Source organism: Rhagoletis pomonella, unplaced genomic scaffold (genome assembly GCF_013731165.1).
Source record: "Rhagoletis pomonella isolate Grant_MI unplaced genomic scaffold, Rhpom_1.0 Rhpom_scaffold_00002, whole genome shotgun sequence".
Classification (NCBI taxonomy): Eukaryota; Metazoa; Arthropoda; class Insecta; order Diptera; family Tephritidae; genus Rhagoletis; species Rhagoletis pomonella.
Genome location: NW_023458556.1, coordinates 50153345 through 50162174, shown reverse-complemented (window position 1 = coordinate 50162174; position 8830 = coordinate 50153345). Strand labels below are relative to the sequence as shown.

Here is an 8830-nt window from a genome sequence, read left to right as displayed (position 1 = left end):
TAACCACATTTCTAACAGCATACTTAGTCCGTACCAAACTGATATAGCGTGATGATCACTGGACGACCGAATCTATTTAATTCAGCAAAGATGCTCAATATTTACAAAATTAATACGGGTCTTTAAGTATTAATTCATTTTAACATAGCCTATTTTAGATACTCTTTAAAAAGCTATTCGGGGCCAGGCTTGAATTACAAACTCCTGTAAAGGTCATCAGACTAGTCGAGTAATAAATAACGTTAGCTGAAAGAAAGGTAATCTGCTTTAAAAATTCCGGGATGTAAGAGTTAGCCTGTGACTGGAAAAGTTTATAAGAGCCATACATACATAGCTCTCTAGCTACCCACACATGGGTATTAAAAATGTTGTTCTACCATCAATGTATATAATTATCTCAAAATACACTCACTAATTAAGGCACTGGAGCAATTAATCTATGCACATATGTATAAAACTTACAAAATTTTAATAACAATTCTCATATTTCACCATCACTACAGTATGCCACATATGTACGTTGCCATTGTGAGCTTAGGTTGCACCCCAAATCGCTACTACTCACAACCGTTTGCAATGACAAAATTTCGCAGGCAATAAATAAGCTCAAATTTCTGCATCATTAACACAGATTAGAACTAACACGCGCAAAAAGAAAATGTATACTGTACTACGAAGTAGATACGGATGCCGACTATTTTCAAGTATTTGTTTCACATGTCAAAAAAGGACCCATGAACGTGTAGTGGAAAATAAAGAGATGTGTGAGGAAGCTTTTAATACCACGTAAGTATGTACTATATATCTCAGAATTTCGGGACAGTAAATGAAAATTTCTAAATTATCAGTTGGGATGAACAATACAAATGCAACAAATGGCAACCAACGTTGATACGCTTGAGAAATATTTCTGCAAAGGGACAATATAACGCAGTCATGATAATGAATTACAAATGCTCATATGTCAAGCGTTAGACCCTCATTTTGTAACTTATATACGTCTATATCTTATATACATACATACTTAAAACCAAGTGCTACCCTGCAGTGAAAAATCAAACCAGTCAGTAAAAATACTAGTTCATTAACTAGTATGCGCTAAAGCGATGGCCTACCAGTTCGGCAATTGCGAAGAACTTAAGCGTTCAGCGACATCTGCCTTTGAATTGCTAAAGCCAACAATAAAACGCAATTATGTTACTCTTTTTCTTACAAATGTCGGCTGTGGCGTCGCTTGAAGACTACAGGTTCTGGTTCTGAGATAGCAGGTTCGAGTCCGCTGGGAGGTCGTAAAGATTTTTCAAATTACATCAACGTCAATATGTCAAGTCAATATAATTATTTAAATTTAAATTTAAATAACAAATCTGAAAATCTAATTCCGTTGCCGAAAAAACATACAAATGGAAAGAAATACTTGTGCCCTAAATAAAAAGTAAACAAAAAATTAAATAAATAAAACATAAAAATATAAAAAATTTCCCCAGGAATTGGACCTTGGACCTCAGAAATAGCACGTCAGTTTGTTGCTCCGTCGGGCAATGCGACTGTTGGAGCGCCGCCAGCAAAATAGCATACTTATTCTTTTCACGGGGGATGAATTTGCAGACTTTCTCATTAAGTGGTATGATGCTACTAGTAATTCTACTAGTAGATGCTGATGCATAGCCGGACAATTGATATCTCATAAGACATCGCCATGTTAAAAATACCAGTCGCTAACATTGAAAAAGGATAGAACGTGAACTAGTTGGGATAAAACGCAAAGTGGGAGAATTCTAGTTCACAACTACATTGTAGCTTTCCCTGCAGGGTAGTGTGTACATTAGGGTGGACCAAAAATATAGATGGGAAAAGTAGAGTTTTATGCTCTCGTTTGTTCTAGGATTGTTCTATACCGAAAATATATACCCCTATTTTTCTTATGTATGTACACTAGGGTGGACCAAAAACAGTAAAGTCGGAATTGCAAGGCTCTCATCCCCTAGGATGGTTCTATATCGTAAAAAGTACACCCCTATTCTTTTAATTTGAAATCAAAAAAAATTTAGAGGTCGCTCAAAGCGCCCAAAGTTTTCCGATCGAAAATTATTGATTTTCAAGAATTCTATACCATTTCGACGAAAAGTTTTTTTTCCCCCCATGTAAAAATACATGGAAAACTTTGAGCGCTTTGAACGACCTCTAAATATTTTTTTATTTCAAAATAAAAGAATAGGGGTGTACTTTTTTTCGATATAGAACAATCCTAGAGGGTGAGAGCCTTACAATTCCGACTTTACTGTTCGTGGACCACCCTAGTGTGCATACGTAAGTATGTGACCGCGAACCACTCGCGCAGAATAAACTAGATAAGACACTTTCGCTTGTTTGGTTACATAGTACATTAAGTGCATACATACGAGTGCGTATACATACATATATGAGGAAACTGTGTGTGGTCGCTAGAAATTTATTACTAAATCAAGTAGTTAATAAATCACAGACTCGCTGGAAAAAGGCTGAACTCGAGCGAAGGATGAAGAACGGAGAGAATGGAAATTTAGAAACTCATACTCTTTGGAAATGAGTAGTGGAAGTTTGTAACATTGGTTAGACTAGAAAGTGTGGCTATAATAAAGCAGATGACGAAAAGAGCTTGAGAAGAGCAAACATACTTATATGAGCTTTACTAGAGATAACAAATTTATGTGTATGATGTATTTAATTACCCCAATCTACTTCTGCAACTCTTATGTTGTCGTTGCACCGGCACTACTAAGCCCTAACAAAATCGGCTGGTCTATCAATCCTTGTTGTCAAGCTCAACTAACGGTAGGTCTAGGTGATGTGCTTTTTCGAAAGGGTCGGACCAAAGGTAGAGAGGGTGTGTGCTGAATGGGTTTGAGGGGACAAGTGGGGAGATGATTGGTGTCTTGCGCGGAATTTCACAAGCTGGACATGTGTTGGGTATGTCAGGGTCGATTCAGGTCGATTGAATCCAGCCTGCTAGTTGTGTCAGGATTATGTGGCAGCTGTAGCTTTTCGTCTTCGGTGGGTGGGAGTTGAACTCAAATTACTACATTCACGTGTCGAGTGATTGTGAAGGTGGAAAGAAACTCGCTATGGCTATCTTTAATGGCTCGTCAATACAACGCTGGCTCAGGTGGTTGAGCGATGTAAGTCTGAATCACCAATATTAGGTTATGCTCCTTAATTGGGAGCATTTAGGCATCGCTATTTGAGTGGTGCTCCGGCAAAATAAGCCAACATCCTTATTCTGTTCGAAGTGCAGAGTTTTCATAAGTCACTAACTTCATTTACTGCAACCTACTAACATTCGGTGATCAAAAAATCGCAGTATAGTTTATTCCTCGTACTTTATTGACAACTGCGGTTGAGTGCGCAGAGAAGTAGAGCAAAGTGTCGATGGTAACCCCAAAAATTGCCGTGTTATTCATCGTTGCAATAGTGTGCCTTCATCTAAGTGATACAAATTGTCGGAGGTCAGTGAAACTCTCTCTGATGGCTGAGAAATATAGAAGTTACGTAAAGGCGAGGAAAGCACACCACGCGTAGTAAACCCTTGTTTCATCCTTCTGGACTTCAAGGGTCCGAATAAGCCTTCAGAGAGCTCGCCAGTTTTTTGGATTATCCTCTTGAGGAATAAGGGACTGTTATACGCGAAGCGACCACGGATTCTTCTGAGAACTTCATAAAGCAACATTGCCTATTATGAAAGATTTCCTACGTGTTGCCGGGTTATGCCTAATGCTAAACAGAATTGTGAAGAAGCTGTCCATAAAGAGTTGTTTGACGGATGCTTTTAAGGAAGCCATGCGATCGATTCGAATATAATCTAAGGGTATGTCACCAGAAAGCTGAGAATGTTATCCTCTTTCGTGGTGTTGTAAAGGAAGCTAATGGCAACAAAATTAAGTCCACCTGTGGGATTAGAAATCACTGAATTGGTCAGTATATTAAATAAGATAGCACTTATCATACTTTTCAACATCGTAGAAGTTTAATTCTTTGTATTCTGAGTAAGATACCATTCTGTGATTGATGATAAAGTGGGAAAACCAAATTTACATAAGATCACTATTCTTTCTACTAAATCAGCAGCCGCGATATGAATATTCTTTATTACATATTAATAGTGCCGAAAATAGCAAGCAAAGCATTCGCATAAAAAACTGCAAAAATGACAATTTGTTTTTTAGCCAAAAGCAAACCAAAGCGAATACCAACTAAAATTAGTTGTTGGTATATTAACATTTACATATATATATACATACTTACTGACTCTCTTATGTGAAGTTATAACAAAACTTTGCCATGGGTAAAAGTTCGGCAGACAACAAAAACAAGCTACAATGCGCCACGCGACAGCTATTGGCGGGAGTATGAATAAAAGTTTTCCGGAAAGCGCATAAATGAAGAATAAAGGGTAATAAATGTGCAGTATAAGAAATAGTAGGAGTAGAAACACAAAAGGAGTTCAACAAAAAGGCAAGGCGATGGCGATGGCGTTTGGCTACCAGCAAATGTCGACTGCGCTAGATGAAGTTATTATTGAGAATTAGTAAAAGTTTTTGGGCAATTCAGACTTACATGCACATATGTACACATTCATATGTTCACTGCATGTTTATGGATTGGCGTGCAATGTAACGAGGCAAACCAGTGTTTATAAAAGTTGCCACAACTTACCAGAGAGATATGTAAATAATTGTCTAAAACTTGAGAAACTTTGGCGATTTGTTAAATAACTTCTAACCACAATGCGAAAATCAGCTAAATACAATGGGCTAAATGTTAAGCTGTTAGGGCTTTAAAATATCAAAATGCGAAATAAGAATATTTATTGCAGAAACTTTATTCATTTGTATTAATTGCGGGATTTGTTTGGTTTTCCAAATTATGAGTTTTGCACATTCGGTGCCGAATGCAAGTGGTTAAAAAGTTTTCAATAAATAGTCATTGCGTAGCTTAGCGGCAACCGCTTCAGTTTTTTAATTCAATCAAAATTAACTGTCGAATGAAAATGATTTTAAAAATGGTCACTAAAATATTATGAGTACATACATACGCATTCAACGGTTTCGAAGAAGAAAATACTTGTCAATTGCCTTTACATTAGCAATTATATCTAGATATAGACAAATGTACATATACATAAATACTCAGAATGCAAAAAAGAAAGAAATTAAGCCGTTAGTATCTGTCCGTCCATAATATCTTAACGAAACTTCCTACGTGTATTTTTTTTATCGTGAGACGGATGGTATTAAAACGGGCAAAATCGGAGAATAACCACGCCAATATAACGGAAGTTTTCAGAAATACGAAAACTGCGATATTTTAGTAACTACTGAAGCTTATTCTCTCAAAATTTCTATTTACAATACTTGGGCGAAAAATAAGATTATTATAAATTTTAGGAAAATGGGCGTAGCCCCAACCACTCATGATTACATGTGTATATCTCGGTAACCGCTTTAGCAGGTTTAGGAGGAACCTGGCACAGTTATTGGCCCTGGTGAAGCATATAAAACGGCTGAAAATTTAGCAAAAAATACGTTTATGAAAAAATTTTGGATAATGGGCATGGTACCGCCCACTTATAACTATAGTATATAACTTATATATATAAGTTTACCTCATTAAGTCTAACGGAACTTACAATCGAAGATGTTTGAAGTGAGGGTAAAGCAGCAGGGACGCCATGTAACGGTAGTTTTCGAGAAGGTGGAAAAACTATATTTAATATGTGGGCCGGGTATTTTATGTTCGGCTTCGACCGAACTTAGACTTCTTTATTTGTTTTGAACTCAATTTACTCAGGACATATCTTAAAATAAGTTGTGTATCTGAGAGATAAATAAATAGTTTATAAAAGGTCTTTCACTTTAAACAAGACGTGGCAAAGCCGACTAGGTGTAGCGCAGGGCTGAGTACATACGACGGGAAGGAACGTACGAGCATATTGCCCAAACCGCCGACGATATACTTGAGGGCGGTACCGGGAGTACTTGGACTGTAGGGCATTTAGTGCGAGTTAATAGAAAGGCATGATAAATAGTGTAGGCTTACCGGTTAATGATTTCTGTCTCAGATGTCTATTATTGCCCTTCCCTAGTCGGAGCTAGAAGACGCTTATTGCAACATTACTTATTTGACCTACGCGCGGCAGGCATTCCAAAACGTTAAATTTCTGAATTATAGCACAGGAACTAAACTGTACCACAATGGACCCACTATGTTTAAGTGTGCTTCTACCATTTACTGGATACATACAGACACTTAAAGAAGCTGAAAAACGATTAAATATTGTCACACTCCTAAATATATTAAATACTCAACTACTACCAAGCGCAACGGACTATTGTACACCCGTAAAGATGCCGACTACAGGGCCACTCTGCGATCGGGTGCAACGCGAGCTATGTTTAATCGATAAAAGGAGCTGAAAGTGGGCAGCGTGACTTATTACATGAAATAAAAAGATACAGAGACCGAAGTAGGTGTTTGCGACCAGTCGAAAATTTATCAACGAGTCAGGCGACTTACGAAAGGTTTCAAGCGCAAGCTGAACCCCTGTTAGAACAATCACTAAAAATTACTGGCCGATGCCCAGAACACAATTTAATTTTGGGAGGGACACTTTTCCACTTAGCTGAATGGTAAGCAATTTTGTGTGTTTTCCGTAAAACAACAAAGCTACTGCAACTGGAAGTCCACCAGCTGAGCTACTCAGGCGCCGAAGAGTATATAAGATGAATGCATCAACTCTTGTATGAATATGGTTGGGTGAACGAACATTCGAGATACTCATACTTCAAATCTTGGAAAAAATCCGCGAGAAGAGGATCAACATAAAGAAGTTGGGTGCCTGATCTGGCAACCCAGCGAAAATAATATAGATGTCTTATATACTTACATAGATCAGAACCTTCAGAAATCAGAAATATAATGTTTAGTAGTGCCAGCAGTTCATTGAAAAAACATTGCGGCTCAAACTTGTAGAACTCGTAATATATAACATCTTCTCCAGGACCAGGGTTTCTGTTACATTCAATAACGAACTGGAGCTCCTTGAAATCTGAGTTCTTTAAAGTACAAATAAAAGTCTTAAATTTGAAGACTGGAAAATACTTTAGAGTAAAGTATGTACGTACATATATGGTATACTATGGTATACTTGTAAACATGCGTACAGACATACAAACATATGTACGTACACACTATTCCCTGTATGGGTTTGTGTTCATGTTCGTGCTCCCGCACGCTTGTCTGCATTGTGTGTATGGAAGTTAATAGTCCAGTTCGCTTAACGCTTTTCAATTTTAATTGCAATCACGTACCACGCTTTGTTTAATATTACAAAGGAGACAATGAACAAATACAAATACAAGCGAATGTAAGCGGACGGACAACTGCCAGCCTGGGAAATCCAAAACAACAACAAAACAGAAGATAAACAACAAAACAAAAAGAGCGATGAACATGACCAAATACTGCAAATAAGAAAAAAAAAAGAAAAGAGCAACTAAAAGAGAAAAAAGGCAATGAAATGACAAAATAAAGCTGCGGCGACAACCACGGACAGAAAAAGAGCAGAAACAGTATTCAACAAATTGCAGCAAAAAACTCAAAACGAACGCCGAAAATTGAAGAAAAGGACTAAAGCAAATAAACATGCAAGTAAATAAACAAGCAAACAAATGAATTGAGGAAAGGATAAGCGGACAGACGGCTGGACGAGCGGATCGCATACACCAAATGTGTCACACAAAAAAAAAAAAAAATTGAGAAAAAATAAAAAATAAAAATTCCAAAAAAATACAGAGCTTTACAGCAATTTGTACTTCATTTTATTTTTTCCAGCCCTGTTGTTAAGCCCAGTTCAGACTGGTATCTTTCATGTCTTCCATGTCTGTGTCTGAATGTATGTCCTTGTGTGCATATGGATTGGTGGTTCGACACCATTATTGTCTCTAAATGTCAATGGGTTTTTCAATTTCAGCAAAATTGTTGGCAGAAAATTTCTTAACCTAAACGCCATTGCAGCTGACCCTCTTGCTGTCTGTCCTTTGAGCTATTCTTTTTTTGGTTTTTTTTTGTTTTTTATCTACAGTCTAACTCGTTTTTTTCACTCTTGTTTTGTGTGACTTCTGTGCAACTTCTTATTGGTTCCATTCAGCTTAGTCAATCAGTCAACTAAGTCAATTGTTTAACACTTTTCCGCAGCACACCATCATTCTTCGGGTTATGAACGGCAAATTTTTTCTCTCTACTATACATTTGACTGCACTGGATCACAAATTTTAGTTTGGTTTTTGTGCTCCAGACGCCACTATCCAATTTCTGTGTAGAATTGCTTGGTGACTATCGAAAATCGAGCTAATTACAACGCTTTTATCAACTTGCAATGTTGTGCGTCCAGAAACTTTCAATGTTGTGGATCCAGAAACTTTCAATGTTGTGTGTCCGACACCAAAGCAAAGCTTTGAAAAGTTCCTATAAAAAAGCATAGTGCATAGGGCGACAGCTGTAGTGAATAGGGCGAGGTAGATGACATCTAGATGTCGCCCTATGTACTACGTTTGCTACAGCGGAAATAGACGACACGCCATTTCTTTAAATAAAATTAATTGGTGCTCGTTTGTATGTACATACATATGTAAATGCATGTGTGTGCACCTTTCTATTAATATCGTTGAATTATTTTAATATCTATTGCAAAATTTTATTCAGACAGGACTAAAAAGTAGAAAATAAATAATATAAAAAAAAACTTTTTAATATACAACGCTTTTATAAATGGACTAAAAAGTAGAAAATAATA

General features: G+C 37.1%; 1 protein-coding gene across 1 annotated transcript in view; it reads left to right on the top strand.

Moving 5' to 3' along the window:
• Positions 1–8830, top strand: part of LOC118733781 (splicing factor U2AF 50 kDa subunit) — a 106114-nt gene that overhangs the window by 1457 nt on the left and 95827 nt on the right. The gene's annotated exons all lie outside the window — the stretch shown is intronic.